Here is an 18,135-nt window from a genome sequence, read left to right as displayed (position 1 = left end):
TATTGATAATAAAAGCTAATAAATTAAAATTAGGTGGGAAAATTTTCTGGAATGAAGTTTTCGAAATAATGCACAACGATAGAGAAGAACATTATATATAATTATATATAACTGATTGCAGCGTTGAAGAAATATTGTAAATTAATATTTTGTAATAAAAAAAAGAAAAGGAAAAAATTATTCGATTATAAAAGAAATAATAATACTTAAAACATTTTCCTTTCATCTTTTAAGAGATCTCATCTCGAGAACATATAAGATAATCGTGTTATTTTTACCATTTTATTCATTTCAAAAGCATGAATGCATATTTCCCGTAGAAAGAGGAAAAGAAAATATTCTTACCGGTCTTGAGTTCTTGAATACACGTGCAAATTAACCAATTATCTCAACAAGAAATCGCAAGAAACTTATCATTATTTATTATCGAGATTACCTTATTGTTAGTTTCATACAACGTCATTCTTACCGATACTCGTACAATTACCAATTCTAAATACATACCTATACATTAAACATTTATCAGTACTTATTAATCAAATCAAAAGGTGATCACAATCTTAATTCACTTATACATTTTTCTTACCGATCATAAACCGCACCCACGCAGTCTATTACCGTGCATATCAATCAATTATTCAAAGAAGCACTCGTCATATTATCCTCGCTCATAATCGTGGCGTAAAAACCGCCATAACCGACGATCGACGATCAAGGATCGAATTTAACCGATCGTTGATCGAACGATTCCTAACAAACGAAGAAAACACATCGCCGTGTCGAAGAGAAACACGGTTAATTAATCCCATCTCCTTGCCCTATTAGAGAGAGACGCGTATGCAAATAAAGCTGTCGCAACAGGGATCGCGTATCGTAATCGTGGAAAGTGATCGATCGAACGGCAGTGCTACATCAGTGTGTCTCGTGGATTAAACGCATCTCTATCGTCTCGTCCAAACGAATGATCGAACCGGATAGAACGTTTATAGGCCTCGCGTGGGCGTGTTACGTCAATAGAAGAAATTGATTGAAACTGGAGAAAACGATGAGCATGCTTTTCGGATGAAGAGTATCGCGTTTATTATGCTGAGATATCAAACTTTCGGAGTAGATTTTCAACGAATTTACTTGAATTTACTTGAATTTACTTTCAATTAGGTTGAATCTGTTATTATAAAGGCACGTACGAATGTATTGTCGAGTGTGATTGTATTATTCAGTTTGTAAGAAAGGAATTTGTTTATAATGATTTGTAGTTTATCTCTCTGTCCAAAGTATTTATTGAAATAAGATTTATCTTTGATTTGTATGTTTTCGTATATCACAAGAAGAATTGTGATAATAGGATAAATATGATCCATTTGGATTGTGAAAATTTTTTTAAAGATTGGAAAGATAATAAAATTTGTTTAAAAGTGAGGTCAATTTTAAGTAAAGAGATATCTGGATATCCTATATAAATTTATCTGGATAATAATATTATTTAGAATTTCGGATAGAAAATGATCGATCAATTAAGAAGAAGGAGAAGATTTTGTATTATATTACGTGTGAATGGAGGATAGTCGAAAAGGAACTTTTGAATTAAAATTCTGATCTCGTTTGTTTGATCTTGTTGACTGATTTCTTTTTAATGCGTGTACATGATCTGTGAATGAATGGAACGAAAAGAATCGAGCGTGGGATGTTCAATATGGAAGGAATTTGTTTGCTTCTGTTCCTATATTGCGATGTAGAAGAATAAACTTGATAACTTTCGATTCGAAAGATAAAGATGGAGAATCGCAATTTAAAAATATGATGAACTATTTTTAAAAGTTTTATCATTATTTTAAAAGCGAGGAAGAAATAATTTTTTAATTGAAATAAATTATTTGGAAAGAGCAGAAAGCTGAATTGCTGCATCTGTGACGTTTTATTACATCGCGTTGAATTTTAAATGTCCTTTTCTGTTCAAACCAGTTCAAATCGCAAAGAAAGTGACAGTTGTCACGATAACCCTTTAATATATAGCAGACTAATGGTTAAACGTGTCTTATCATTTTTTCAATAACTTGTTTCAATAACTTGAAAGTCTCTTTGGCTAGACGACTTTATCTGAATAAACAAGATTCTTTTCGCCGAGCAATACCATCATATATGTTGAAAAATGATTAAATAGAATTTACACGTAGAGAAATTTATTAAATTATTAAACTCTTGTACGATATTCTCGATTAATATGGATTGGCATATGGATGAAAGTTGTAAATTAGTAGATTCTTTTTTCTTACTTATAATTTTTACTTTGAATTTACTTATTATATTTAATTACTTATTATATTTATCAGATAAAATTATTAAATGAACAAACGAAACGATGAACAATCTCTATCAGATTATAATCCGATAACAATTGAAAAGTATTAAATTTTTATAAATTTTTCACAGCAAAAATATTTGATGTCATGGAAAAAATTTATTAATTTTATTATTATATATTGGAGACCTACTTAATTATATTATAACTGTAATTTTATTTTATATACGTAAAACAAATATCGATTCAAGATGTGACAATTTCACAATTTTTAATCAACAGATAAAATAAATATTAATTAGATAAAAAAAAAAAAAAGATAGTATAAGAATCGTTATGTGAACATATGTGTATTCATAACATGTTTAATTACACATGAGGAAGCCATGATGCACACATGAATAGATTATTAGGTGTGAATTTTTACACTTTATTAATCGGTTTAAAAGAGAAGGATTAATTGGAGCGAAAAGCGACAACGACCGTGAAAGTTAAAATGAAGAAATAATAATACAGAATATCTGATTATTTAATTATCCTGTTTATAGGAAAATACGATTCCTATATCAATTTTTTTTATTCTTTTTCTTTTTCTTTTTTAATTATACCTGTTAAGATTTTCGAATTTTTAAACGATCTAAAAATTAAATTGAAAATAGAAATTTAAATTTAAAAAAAATCTTTTGATAGAAGAATTACAAGAATAATATCGAGAACGATTCAAAGGATATAATAGAATTGAGAATTAACTTAATTTCGATATGATTTTAATAAACGATCGTAATATGTGCATTATCGTTAAATTTATGTATTTCTAGATTCATCGCGCGAAAAGTCAGAGGATCAAAAACCATTAATCACCGGCATCGATTAAATCGTGTACCGATTTAAACACGGTTCGAGAAATCGCGTGAAGTTAATGGTTAAACAGTGAACGCGATAAGCGGGTGGAAATATTGATTCGAATCGTGTCATTGAGTCGAGTGGTTCATTAAAGTCACAAAAGTTTCACGTGAAAGATAAATCGTCATCCGTTCGGAGCGAGAAATTGTTGCAAGAAAACTCTCGTACTATTCGTTTTAATGTCTGCTCGGTCAAAATACTTGACAGATACAAACGATAGATCGCCGATTCATCTTTAATTAAGTGTCTTTAAATATTCCGTAGAATAATTGAAATTAATTCTATTATAATCCAAAAAAATTCCAAAAATCAAACTCACAGAATTTTGTTCAAATTTCAAACAAAAAGTCTGATTAAATCTCTCGCGACTCGAGAAAGAATCAACAGGTTTGATCCAAACATTATCGAACTTTTACGAATCCAAAAACTTGAAAAATTCAAAAATTAAATAAATCTACACTTTTAATGAATTGACACTAATTCACTAAAAATCTAATCTAAACGTATCCACACGCCTCTACGAATACTAAAAAAAAAAAAAATCAACAGGTTCAAACATCGTCAAACGTTGACGAATCAACAAAAGTATTCTTCGCGTCCAACACAAAAAGATCAAACGATAATCCAAAATTTTTTTTCATCCCATCCTCCAATCCCGTTGTTAATCAAATTCCAAATTGAACGCGCTACTTACCGGATCATCCAAAAAAAGAATACACCGATGAGTCAAACTCCCACGAGCCAGCCACCCACTTAGTTTCATAAATAAACATAAAAGTTTCTCCCACGTTTCCTCTTCCGTCCCAATCACTCACAAAAACTACCGAGTTCCACCGAGAAAAGAAAAAGAAAAAGAGAGAGAGAAAAGAAAGAAAGAAAGAAAGAAATATCGACGCGAGGATGATTGAGATGATCGAGACAAAGCCAGGTCACGAAGCCAGGTGAAACGGATCACAGGCAAACTGGCAGTATCCACGAGGGAGCCGGCATACCTAGCGACGACCAGGCGTTAACTGAAAGCGTATGGAGGCCGAGGAACGCCGTCCAGTACACCTGTGTGCCACGGGGGACCCAAGTAGGAGAGAGTGAGGAGAAGGAGAAGAAGGTCGGTAGAAGGAGAGACTCTCTCGATGGCCTTTACGCGACGGATATGTTTATCGTGACAAACGAGACGTGAACAGCTGCTTGGAATCCAATAAGAGGGGGTTGAGTCGATCCGACTGAGACAGAGACGGATCGTTCAAATTTTAGAAAGATTTTTGGGGATATAGAATTGGTGGAGATATAACGATTTTACGGTGCAGTGAGTTGGAGGAATTCGAAATTGAATTTATAAGTAAGTAATTTCTAAGACGATTAATGGTGTTTCTTTTCTTTTTTTTTTTTTTTTTTAATTGTAATTTGTAATTTTTATTACAATTTTATTTATATATTTGAAAATAAAGAGGGTGAGGAATTTTGTGGTGCCGTGAGTTCGAGGAATTTGAAATTGAATTGATGAGCAATTTTTCGAAACAATTAATTGATGTATTTTTAGTGTATTTCTAATTTCTATTTTATATGATGAAAAGTTGTAGGTAGAAGTTTTATAATACAGTGAATTTATGAATTTGTTTGAATAATTAATTATTTTGGTGTAATTATGATTTCTGAACGATTATGATTCTCTACAAGTTTTTCTCGTTTAAATAGGATTGTGTAAGAAATTTCTTCTCGTAATCTTCGAACAAAGAATAAATCCGGCAGAAAACGAGACACGAGAAATAGATAGAATAAAAATAAAACACGAATACGTAATACCAGCCCCGTTCCCGAAACGCATCGAAGTCGAAAGACAAACGGGCGAAACTCGTTATGAAAATAGTACGAAAAGTATTACGGGCAAAATATGCAAACCTGTTCTCGTCGAGAGAAATGCAACACTCACGGAATGGCCTTTGCTCGAAAGTCGAAGACCTTCTAGCAGGTCCTTCGACCGCCTATCTTTTCCAATGGACAAAAATGGAAGAATCCTCTTGCGTTTTCTTGGAATTAAACCGTGAACCTTCGCGAGGGTTCCACCTGTTGAGTCGAAGAGGCTGCAGGTAATTTATCTCGGGACGTCCAGTCCAGTCTCCTAAAGTAATTCCAACTTCCCTTCTACGACAAAACTTTGATGGAAAGAAGAGAAGGAAAGTGTTGTTCTTTCTCAAAAAAAAAAGAAAAGAAAAGAAAGGAAAAACAATACGACTCGCCTGATAATGTATCCAAGTATAAACAAATGATTGTTCATACATTCGTGTATCAATTTTTTTATTTCATTTTAATAAATTTGAAGTATAATTTTCCAATAATAATAAAGTATTAAAAGACAGAGCAAAGTCAAAGCAAAGATAACTTGAAATAGCTTAACCTAACCTCCAAATTGCGACTCACGAATACAAAAAAAAAAAAAAAAAAAAAAAAAAAAAAAAAGAAGAATTAATCGATAATGGAACACGAGAAAAATACGAGATCAAAGCCTGGGAGCGTAAGTTCAAGGGGGAAGGGGGGAAAACGTGAAAACCAGCGAATCAACAGATAGAGAAAAATTGCAACGAGCCAAACGATGGCTAGCTATGCGGCTTGCATGCTGCGCCATGTACAAAACGATTCCCTGTTTCATTACCGTGGACTGCGATATTGTATTGGCGTTCGAACAAATTGCTTTCTTCTTCCATATAGTTTTCGAGCTGCGGATATCATAAATACCGGCCCACCTATGGGAAATTCGTCGGTTAGGAGTCATGAGTTATCGGCATCCGCGCCACAAGAATCGAAATGGGACGTTTTTCTAATCGATCCGCGTGAAAATAATATCCGACGCGAATATTCTTTTATACCATGTTGTATAAGCAAACTGAGAATTTTTATGCGTTTATCAATAATTTGAAAAAATTCGCGAATGATACAGAATAAAAATATTCAAAAGTAAAAGTATTCGTAAGAATATTTAACAAATAAACAATTTTTCATATTTATATTTATTATATTTATATCTGCATTCTAATTACAAGATGGACGAGATATATATATCGAAGTATTGGCAAGTAAATTATAATGCAATAAGTAAATTAAAAATTATATCTTATGGCTTACAAAGAAAAATTAAATTTCAGGAACTATCACGATGAAAAAAATAGATGGAGATTAAAATCGAGAAGAAAATCAAATCGCAATCGACCGACCAAGGATTTAAGGTCAGGTAGAGAAGAATAAGTCGTTGAAGAGATTCTTCTCGAGATTAAATTCCCTCAAATCGGATAAATGAGGCGAAGATCATCGATCGTTCGAGCTATCGATGCTCCACAAGTATGTCCTTAATTCTGATTAAACGTAATCTTGGAAGGAAAAGTAGCGCCCTATCGTTCGATTTCGAAGAAAAAGGAAAAGTTTCCCGGATTCGTTCCCCATCGAAGGCATCGAATCGACCGGTCATCCAGGTTTCCAGCTTCTCTATGTTTGCCAATTTCGAAGCGAGTTCAATTCTATGAAAGTTCTCTTTAGATTTAAGGCTCGAGCGAAGAGAAATGAGAAATGAAGCAACTTTTATTAATTATGAGTTTATAAATATGAAATTTTAAAAAGTGAAAATGTTTGTAGGTTGAAAAGAATTTCGTATAAAATTTATACTTGATCGCACTTAAGTGACGAAAAAGTGTTTAACAAAGTGTAAAAAATATGAATAGATTATAAGTAATAATATTTAAAAAAAATAATCGTTGAAAAGAAGATAGTATTACTGACAAATTGATTATCAGAAAGATAATCGATCAATATCGTAAATTTTGTTTCGTATATATACGGACAATAAATACACGGGCAGTGTACACAGGAGGATTATTATTATTATTATTGGCGCTACCGTAACAGGATTTCAGAGAAACAACATCACATTCCGCAACTAGAATTACTGTCGCATAAATAATTGATTAAGATAGACAAGATATCTTTCATAACACTAAGCAATGACATCATTTATCGATTTCTACTAACCGATGTACAAACGAATTCCTCTTTTCTACAAGACGATTCAAAAAGAAAATGCACGCGATCCCTCATTCTCTTGAACGAGGAACAAAATTTATACGAATGTTCTTTAATTTTATTTTATAAAAAAAAAATAAAATAAAATAAAATAAAACGTATAGGCAGTTTCACAGAAAAAAAAAACATAATTAACCAAAGTACTATGTTTCCATATAGAGTATGAAAGAATTAAACTAAGAAACTAAAGAATTACTATAACTTCTGTAGATCCAATTCTTCAAATCATTCGTTCATCAAATAACGATTCATAGAACAGAAAAACGAGGCGATTCAAAAAGAAAATGCACGCGATCTCTCATTTTTTTGAATGAGGAACAAAATTTATACGAATGTTCTTTACTTTTATTTTGTAAAAAAAAAAAAAAAAAAAAAAAAAAAAAAGAATATACTAGTTCCACAAAAAAGAAACAAATGATTAACCAAAATACCGTGTTTCCATATAAGAACGAAAGAATTAAACACTATAGCCTCTGTAGATCCGATTCTGTCATTCGTTCATCAAATAACGATTCATAGAACAGAAGAANATACTAGTTCCACAAAAAAGAAACAAATAATTAACCAAAATACCGTGTTTCCATATAAGAACGAAAGAATTAAACACTATAGCCTCTGTAGATCCAATTCTGTCATTCGTTCATCAAATAACGATTCATAGAACAAGAACAAGGCGATTCAAAAAGAAAATGCACGCGATCCTTCATTCTCTTGAACGAGGAACAAAATTTAAACGAATGTTCTTTACTTTTATTTTGTAAAAAAAAAAAAAAAAAAAGAAAGAAAAAATAGAATATACAGTTCCACAGTTCCAACCAGAAAAAAAACATAATTAATCAAAATATCGTGTTTTCATATGAGAACGAAAGAATTAAACACTATAGCCTCTATAGATCCAATTCCGTCATTCTTTAACCAAACAACGATATTACCACGACTCATAGAACAAGAACAAAACGATCGAATTAAATCCGATCTTAACACCCCTTAATACCCTCTCCCCCTCCGGATAAGACTCCGCCGCATCTTCATCTCCGTCTCGGCTCCTTTTGTTCCCTCCTAAACGAACGCTTATTCTCAGTCATCTGTCTTCTATTGTTCTTGCATCCACCCTCAATTATGACAGTGATTTAAGAGGCTCTGTTACTCGGCCGTAAAGTTGGCGCAGGTAAAACCATCTATCCCGATGTGTACAATCGTCGAAGAGGTGGGTACGTATGTACGTATATACGTACGTACACACAGGGTGCCATAAATCTTGGAGGATGACGCCTGGCTTCCTCCTTTACTTGGCTCGTTGACATCGACGATACTCTCGGATATTTTCACGATACGCGTACACGTATCGACAAGCGATATTCAGAGTCGTGGTGGCTACGGTAGGACGTATGGACGCGTCTATATCGATGGGCCGACGTAGCGGCGTCCCGTGACGAATCCTATATTCGTAACGTATTTTCACCGGGTTGTCGTCGATCATTTATTTTAAGCAATATCGAACGAGCCGATCACCGTTTTCCGTTGTGATGTCGAAACGCGTTTCCGGGGGAAAGGGGATTCCGATTTTTAGAGATTTTTTATTGACCTTTTTTTCTTCGTTTTATCCGCTTTTATCCGTGAGATAGATTTTGCCAATAGTTGTGTTAAATCATCTCTCGGGCTCGACGAGAGAATCGAGGTTGAAAACCTTTCGATGTTTTAATTTGCACGGGACAGGATTTGTTCTTACAATAATAATAATTGTTTTCGTAAGAATTTTATAAGAATCTACTTTGTCCAGCCGAGTTGTCAATCGAGGTTGAAAACCTTTCGATGTTTTAATTTGCACGGGACAGGATTTGTTCTTGTAATAATAATAATTGTAATTGTTTTCGTAAGAATTTTATAAGAATCTATTTTGTCCAGTCGAGTTCTCTTCAAGGAGAAGAGATTACTCTTTGATGAAATTCAGTCCGCCATAAAGAAATTAAATTCAATTTTCTCAATGTTTTCTAAGCTATCGATTCACTTTATCGGAGCAATCTCTCAGCAACACGATCTTTCTTTTATCACAGAATGAATTCGCACTCCCTGCGAATTTGTCTGCTAAACGCGTTAAATATCGTCGTATCGTTTCAAGAATCTTGAGAATTCGCCTTGAAACGCTTTTCCTCGCGAGATCTCGCCCTCGCAAAGAACGCGGCCCAATCTCGAGGAACGGCGAAAGAAAAAGAGGAGGACGCGTCCGGATAATTGTGCAAAGTTCACCGGACCATAAGAAAAAAGAAAGCAGGAATCTCAAATCTCGACGATTAAATAAACGCTGTACTGGACCGTGGAATCCTCTTTCTCTCTCTTTTTTTTTTTTTTTTTTTAGATAAAAAGAAATCTCTTTTCGAATCTATAAAGGAATCTCGGCTGCTCTTTAACGATTTGTTAATTAAGAGAAGACAGGAAAAAATTAATGGGTACGAAAGATTAAATTATTATGAAATCAGATTGTCGAATCTCGATTTAATCCAGAGAGAAGTTTCGCTATTTCGTCGACGCATTTATGCAAGACAAGAATTCAATACCAATCTGCAATGGCACATTACTTTTTTTTCTCTATTGCAATATAAAATTTCAATGTGTAGGATTATTTATAATTTAATTTATAATTTAATTTAATAGCCTGTTTTGATTTAAAAAAATGATATAAGAATAGAGAATAGAGAAACAAACACGAAAATTGGTATACAAAAATATCGCTTCAGATTTGTTTATTAAATTATTAAGCAAAATAAATGAAGTTTTGCATTAGATGAAGCGAGACGGAGAAACGAGTGAGACAGTTTTATCTTTGTTACACTGCCGCGCCACAGTGCGGCGCACCATGTCATTTCGTCTCTTCTCTCGTTCTTCGTTTAATGTATATTTCAATTACTTTTAACTTATTAAACAAGTTTCAATCTACATTCTTGTGTACCAATTATTTTCTTGTGTACTCGTTTTTAATTCTCTGGAATTAAGTATTCCAGAGAATATATTAACACTTTGTATAACAATAATAATTTTGTGATAAAATATTAATAGAAAATTTGAACATCGAGTTCTTCTAAATCACCGAAGAAATTTTCCTATGATCGAATGGAGAAATAAAAAATTCTCGATCAAACCATGATATTTTAATTGATTGGTGCAGGTTGATTGATTGAACTTTCCTTTTATAAAAGAGAAACAGTGCAAACGTTTCTCAAGAATAAATCGATTGCTCGTGATTTTTATTCATTTGAAAAACGATGGAATCGAGTATAAAACCGAATGATTGATGATGCTTACCTTCATCGACAGTCGATATTACGATATTAAGGTATCGAAGTGTCAATTTTTTATTTATCGCGAAGTAAACATTTCTGTTACGCTTTAAAATGAATTTAAAATTTAGAATACGTGTTTTGAAAGAAAAAAAAATTTCGCAATTTTTCACAATCGACAAACACATTTTCGTTTCGTCTTTTCAAAATTTTTCAAAAATTGAAAAATTTCCTTATTTAAATTTTGCACACAAAATTTTTCATAAAAAACATCGTCATCATCATCATCGATCATAAAAAAATAATCCAAATCAAATTCAACCTAACCTATATCTTAAATTATATATAGTTTTTAAAAAGATTTAAGAAAAAGATAATAAAATAATTCTCCCGTAATTATATTTTAATCAAAATTATTTAAAAAGATTCTTCCATCTTACAAAGAAAAAAAATCTACGATACATAACATTGTATGACGACAAATGCAACGATCATATTCGTCTATTCGGTCGCTCCCGGCAAGTGAATTTGCCAGATGGCGAACGGTGGGGATTCGAATTTCATTTTTCTTCTTTCCTCCTTGGAAAGCTTGGATCTCTCTCGCCTCGCGCCGTCCTGGAAGCAACGATCGAACGAGGCCTGGCCCTTACATCACTTTTATACCCTTCATATTTCATGCCGGCCAAACGTTCCGACGAATGATACATTATTTAGAACGCAATTCGGGTAGAGACAGGCCGGGACCTCGTAGAACAAATGCGCGCGAAATGGGCCAAGAGCATCCGGCAGAATGTCGTTCCCTCTTCCGCCCGATCGATCGACCTACAAACTTAATTTCGCCACGAATCTTCTCCGACACGAGCAACGCGTGCAACTTCAAAAACTGGACGACATAAATTTCCCAATTCGAAACGTGTATTCGTTCGAGTATTTCATTCTCTCGACAAATTAAATTTGTAGAAAAATTTAGTAGAATTATTAGATTCAATAGAGTAATACTTGAATTAAAATAAATGTTATGGCTTCGAATCGTTAATTTTGTCGAAAGAATCTGGCACGAGCTCAATAATTGAAGAAACGAAGAATCAGAATCAGAAAGCAATCGAAATGATTGCAAATGAAATGTAATAATAATAATAAATTTAAAGAATTAATCAGAAGCATCGTTTGAATTTATACTTTAAATTGTTGAAATTGGGTTTATCGATCGATGAGAAATTAAAAGACAATTAGCAAAAAGCATCAGAAGCATCGAATATATATTTCTCTCCTTCGTTTTTTTGATCTCATTTCTGCGAATGGAAAACTAACAATTCAGCTTTTTTAATCCTGCGTGTCAACCGCAGACTTCGTTTTGTCAAAAGAAAAGGGGGGAAAAAGAGAAAGACAAGAGAGAGCAAAAGCAAGAAAGATGGGAATTCCGTATGAATTTCGCGTAGAGTGAGAGGTGCATTATTTAGACGCAATTTTTTCTGCAATCACCGACACGCAAATGAATAGAGAGCGGGCAAAGAGAAGTGAGAAGATTAATATTTCGAACCGACATCCGAGCACCAACTTTCAATCCTTCCTTTCGGGTTCCCACGTTTTACGTGGCAAATAATGCAAACTGCAGGCATAAACCGCGAAGACTTCATTGTGAAACTGTTCGTGAACACACCGGTTGCGTATGGTTCGAGAGATTTTGTATACTGTCAGAATTTATAGAATTTTATTTTTGGGCGCCATTTGTATTGATCGAAGAGAATTTCGACTATCAAGTGGATCCATGTTTTAAATTTTAATGTAATTTTAATGTAATGCAATGTAATTTTAATTTTTAATGTAAATTAAATTTAATTCCTAATGTACAAAATAGATATTTTACAATTTCTTTTACTAGTAGGATTATTTTTATTAATTTGAATTATTTTTAGGTTAGGTTCATCTTCGATAATCGTTTTAATATAATGAAGAAAGAATTAGTATTTTATTATTATATTATCATTATTATTATTATATTATTATAATCGATTTTTAATAATTTAGTAAAAATTTGATAGAATACAAATACCATCTGTATTTTTAAATTAACTTCGTATCAGAATATACGAAAGAAAATTTTATTTTTATTTTAAATAGTGAAGAAGATATATATATATCTAAAATTTCACAATTTGTAGGTTATATTTCATATCATATTTCATTCTAACCCTCTTTCATTCATTTTCTACGCGTTTGAATATCTTTCAATCGTTTTTTCATTCGCTGAATTATTTTATTGTTAAAATTTTATTTAAAAAAAAACACAAATAAACTCCAATAAACATCGCTTTATTCGTGAATTCAATTGTCGAACGACTGTTCAATTTGCACAAAGGATACGTCAATCAACTCTTTAATTAATACCAATCGATTATTAATGCGCGTTAATTATTAACCTCGGATTTTCGTAATTACATGCCGTTAATTCGCCTGCATCACGTCTAGTTACGGAAAGAGAAACCCGTTCATAGTTGCAACATCGCACGTCATTGCCGCTACATCGTGCTTTATTAAATAATGAGAATCGATGTTTCCTTGCACCAGGTCAATAGACGTGTCGAATCGAAAGTAAAGTTACTGGTAAGTGGATTTATCGGGCTGAATGGTCGAATGGCAATTTATCGCTGTGCTTAATTAACTCCACGGACACTAATGGGCTTGGGGGTGGAGCGTTTAATTCGAAAGGGTACGCATAGGGCACGAAGAAAGACCAAGTAATGTCGGAGGGATGTAATTAAAGGTCTGGAGACGCTGTGCTGGAGTTTCTGATATTCGTGTCAGTTGAAAATCGAGCGACTGCAAGGGACAATTTTAGGTTTTTTGCGACTATTATTATTATTATTATTATTATTATTATTTATTTTAAATAATGTATAAAAACATTGTAAAGAAATTGAACGGTGTTGATGTATTGCAATCGTTGGTAAAAAATGATTTCGAATAACAAATAAATTGAATTTATCGATACTCGTTTAATTAGAATTTTTATGAATATTTATATAACAAATAGATTTATTTTTCTTTTATTGTTTTTTAAATTGCTTATTTTTATAAACATTAAATATTCATAATATTCTGATCAAATATTCAGGAAAATTTGATAATTTATTGCAAAATTGAACTATCAAATCTTAAAAATATAGAGAAAGTATAATAGTAAAATTATTAGTAAAGTAAATTATTGTAGTAAATATGTAAAAGAGATAATCTATTATTTTTCACTTTTTTTTTCCTAATATAATTTTCTTTATAAATTAAATTATCGTACAAGAGGTACATAATAATCATATTTTATATTCTGGACATATAAAGTTTTCAATTATAATGATTAATTAATAGAAAGCAACTTCTTTTTTTACGTTACGTAAAAAGTTTTTGGTTTCTGGAAATAGTGAATAAAAGGAAATAGATGCGTTGCATAAAAATAACAAAAATTCATTAATGTGTAATTCTACGATAACGTTGCAACGTTGGAATAAAAATCGAGAGGTGCATTGAATGGAACTGCTTTTTTCCATAAACGCAAAAGCACGTTGCTTCCTCTCCCAATTATTTCTTCTTTTCTCCGCAAAATTTTTTGCAATTAAAATGCAGTGGCATATTATGGATTGTATTTTCCAATCTTCTGTTTAAAAGAAAAACTATAATATTCCGTATATAATCAAAGATTAAAAATTTACTTGGGTATATTAATCGATGGCAAAATCATTTTATCCTTTAAAAAATGAATTATCCTTTAAAATTTAAATATCTTCAAAATAAATAATTTTCAAATGAAACTACTTACGTGACGGATAGGAAAAGAATTTTACTTTTACGTTAAAATAATCACTCGTTCTCACGCGAGTCCAATGAATAAGACGTCAATCTAATGACTATAAACTCGAAGAAAACTGAGAATCAAGATACGATAAAAGACATGAGATCATCAGTCATGTCGCATCACGTTTATGACTATCTAGGACGCTCCCATCCTTTTTCTTAATACTGATAATATTTCAGTGACTAATCCGGAAAGGGAAGGAAGTCCGGCCGGAAGGAATTGCAGAATTCATCGATCGCAATTACCCGGATATCTAATAACGAATTGCTTTCGACATTAATTACTAATCCAGTTTATATCTAAATTCGAGGTACATGCAAAAAATTTAGAACGAACTTGAAAAAATTAAAATCCATCGTTTAACTTTAAATTATTTAAATATTATTCGCAGGTTCGAAAATTTCGATATCTCCGTGAAAAAATCAAAAATTAAAATTATAAATTATTGGTTAACTCAATTAAATCTTCATCTTATTATCAAATGAATCACTTATATAAAATACTTTATTCAAATATTTCTACATTAAAATAATCTCCATCTCAAGAAATAAATAAATAAATAAATAAATAAAATTGTAACTGGACGTTAAAAAGCATTGGAAAAATCGGTCGGTCATTTGATAACGTTTTTACCGACAGATACGAAGTTCGTTTCCGAATCTAGGGAAAAAGTTTCATTTTACAGGCATAAATCCGCATGATGGCGAGAGATTTTTATAACGGGTCCAATTCAATGCGAAAAAAGAATGAACGATGGAGGCCCGCATCGTCGAGTTCATTAGACTTCTTCGCGTATCGTGAACGCTTAAAAGGCCTGTAAAACACGGCACCAGACATGATCGATTGCCAACCATTATTTGTCGTTATGGAAGACGTGCCGGTATTCTCGCTAAGAAATTGACGATTTGTATTCGTGGCCGATTAAACATCATTAACTTTTTCTGATTGCTCTTCTCAACGAGGGCGCTTTTGTCGAACTTTAGATATAACATGGTATTGAACATATATTGACTTCTATCGAGTTTGAATATTGATATTTTTTATTTCACATTAAAATTTTTTTTTCTTCCCTTCTTTTTTATTTTATTTGTGATCCCAATTTTTTATTTTCGTTTCCATTTTTTGATAAAAATTGTGAAATACGATTTATTTTATTTTTTAATGAAAATTATAGGAAAAAAGACACGAATTCAGTTATTATACAGAATTCAGACAGAAAAAATTTGTAAATTTAATCTCCTCTTTCCTTTATTTTATCTAAGAGATAATATTTGTTTTTTTTACTGATAATTATACGAGATGTAAAAAATTTTGACTTGATTTATGAAGATTAAATCCGGTCTATACGAATGTTCTACGGTAGATAAGCGTGTGATTTTAATTCCATTTTTTCACCTCTCTTTTTTTTTTTTAAAAACGATTATTTCATTCTTGTAAGAATTATAAATACATGAAATAATAAAATACGAACTGGTTTACGACAAATTTCCCTCGTATGAATATTTTATAATATATAGAATTTATGATTCTAATTTTCCCTTTTCACTTTCCTTTTACTCTAAAAAATTAACAAAAAAAAAAAAAAAATTATTCCATCTTTGCGAGAATTATACGAGATAAAAGGATACTCGTCTTGTCAGAATTATGATAAATGAAATTCCTTTGCACGAATCTTTTACGATGGATGAACTCGCGATTCTAATTTTCCTTTCCATTTTAATAAACCCTGATGGTTTCTTTCGCTTTTGTAAGATTTACACGAGCTATAAAGAATTGTAAACTGGTTTACGATAGACGAAATAAAATCTTGCATGGCGGGGAACAGGTTTTGAGAGAGAATCATTAATATTCATGCTTGCCAGATGAGGTACCTATATCGCCTTTTCCCTCTTACACTCTTCGAGTTATTTTTTCCATAAAGGGATTTACCATCGAATATTATTTACAGACTCGTCGATCGTCGATGCTCAGAGGGAAAAAAAAAAAGAGAGCAATTTTTTGAATCGCAATTTCTTCAATTTTGGTGACAAAAAAAATTATAAATTCTACATTTACTAATGATTTTTATAAAGATTAGAATGAATCGCTACAATAATATATTATTATAACTTTGATTTGCATAATATGTTAAATTTTAAGTAAGCAACACGAATTAAGTATTTAATAAGTATCATATCGTGCAATATTTAATATTTTTTCTTTTTTTTTTTTCTAATTTTATGATGCATAATACCTTCTAATTATATATAATAAGAAGTACATGTTACATGATCAAGCATTATGAATTCATGGTATTATAATAATAATTGTATATAAAAATGCCTACACAAAATATAATATATCTAGAATCTATCTAAAATTAATATTTTAAAAAATAACAATTCACAGTCAAAACTAATCTTGACAAATCATCCCATTCAACGTCCACGATTCAAACGATTCATTAATAAAAAGTTAAATCGATCCAAGCAAAATAAAAATAAAAATTGATCCAAACTGATCATTTCATTCGATTTTCTAATCACATCCACGCGACACGATAATCTGGAAACCGTAACTGATCCAAGCAATTAGAAACTGTTGTGCTCACCGCAAGAAACAACTATTCGCAGCCTCGTTCACGGCGTATAAACTCGAAATATGGCGCAATTTGCGTCAAAACTTTGGAAGATCGGGTTGTCAGGCATGGACAAAGGGAAATCCGCAAGTCGGAGGCCGAAGAATTTCATATTGCTTCCCCTTTTGCAACCCCTTAACAGAACTTATCCCTTCAAGATCACAAACTTGAACGCGTAATTGTTTTAACGGTCGAAATCGTGGCATGTATTTCGATTCCGAGGAAACTATGCATCCAGTTGATCGAAACTATTGTTGAAGTACATCTTTATGGGTTCTATTGTTTTTGTAAATTGATCAAAGTTAGAGAAATCGAATGACTATGATTGATGATCGTCTGATAGTCTGACTTGTGAGTTTAATTGCTTATCAAAACGTTTTGATATTGGAATTTGGAGTTATAGTGTGATTTGGAGATGAGAATAATTGAGAGAAATAAATTTTGTTATATTGCAAATCTTTTTTTTCTGTATTAAACATTAAATTTTTATTAAAAATATTGATAAGATATCACGTTTATTTTATCTTAGAATATTAATAGAATATTCTATTGATTATTAAAATTGCATTTAATATGATGTATAAGTAGATTGTTCAATCAATTATTTATCTGAATTACTTTCATTATTATTAGATGGATTATAATTTCCTTTGTACACGATTTTAAGCGATATTCTCAAAGTGACGACACTCGTGATGAATATTATTTCGTAGTTCGCGATTCATCTTCATTCATTGGCACGAGCTTTCATCTGACTTCCTTCCACACTGTTCCATCAATTGAACTCAAAATAGAGAACGAACTTAATCAGAATTTTCCAAAGAATTACCTCTAATCTATCTCCATTAATCTCATCATCCCTTAATCATAACTCGCCAAACAATACGAACCCTCTGAACACTGATCAAGATACTATCCCTCGATAAGGGCTTTCAAACTTACCACCTTTTTACCATTTTATATATTTTTTTCCTTCCCTGTGCGTTACTCAATTTCGAGCTTAAAACTGTCTCGTTTTACCAACGAGATACATAGGAATATCAGGCGATAATTTCTTTTCTTTTTTCTTTTTTCTTTTTTCTTTTATTTCCCCAAGAAGAATTATCCACCATCAGACACTTATATCCGC

At 31.8% G+C, this 18,135-nt stretch overlaps 1 protein-coding gene across 5 annotated transcripts in view; it reads right to left on the bottom strand.

Moving 5' to 3' along the window:
• The window catches only part of LOC122712191 (putative polypeptide N-acetylgalactosaminyltransferase 9), a 302,022-nt gene that overhangs the window by 194,827 nt on the left and 89,060 nt on the right, over positions 1-18,135 (bottom strand). The window contains exon 1 of one of the 5 annotated variants that reach the window (XM_043931625.1): positions 3,897-4,520. The exons of the other annotated variants lie outside the window; for them this stretch is intronic. The gene's annotated coding sequence lies outside the window, so the exon portion shown is untranslated. Of the gene's footprint in view, positions 1-3,896; positions 4,521-18,135 lie in introns of those variants that run through there. 5 annotated transcript variants of the gene reach the window in all.

The sequence above is a fragment of the Apis laboriosa genome, unplaced genomic scaffold, assembly GCF_014066325.1.
Source record: "Apis laboriosa isolate Shangri-la unplaced genomic scaffold, ASM1406632v1 scaffold19_cov150, whole genome shotgun sequence".
Lineage (NCBI taxonomy): Eukaryota > Metazoa > Arthropoda > Insecta > Hymenoptera > Apidae > Apis > Apis laboriosa.
This window is presented reverse-complemented; position numbering and strand designations above follow the sequence as displayed.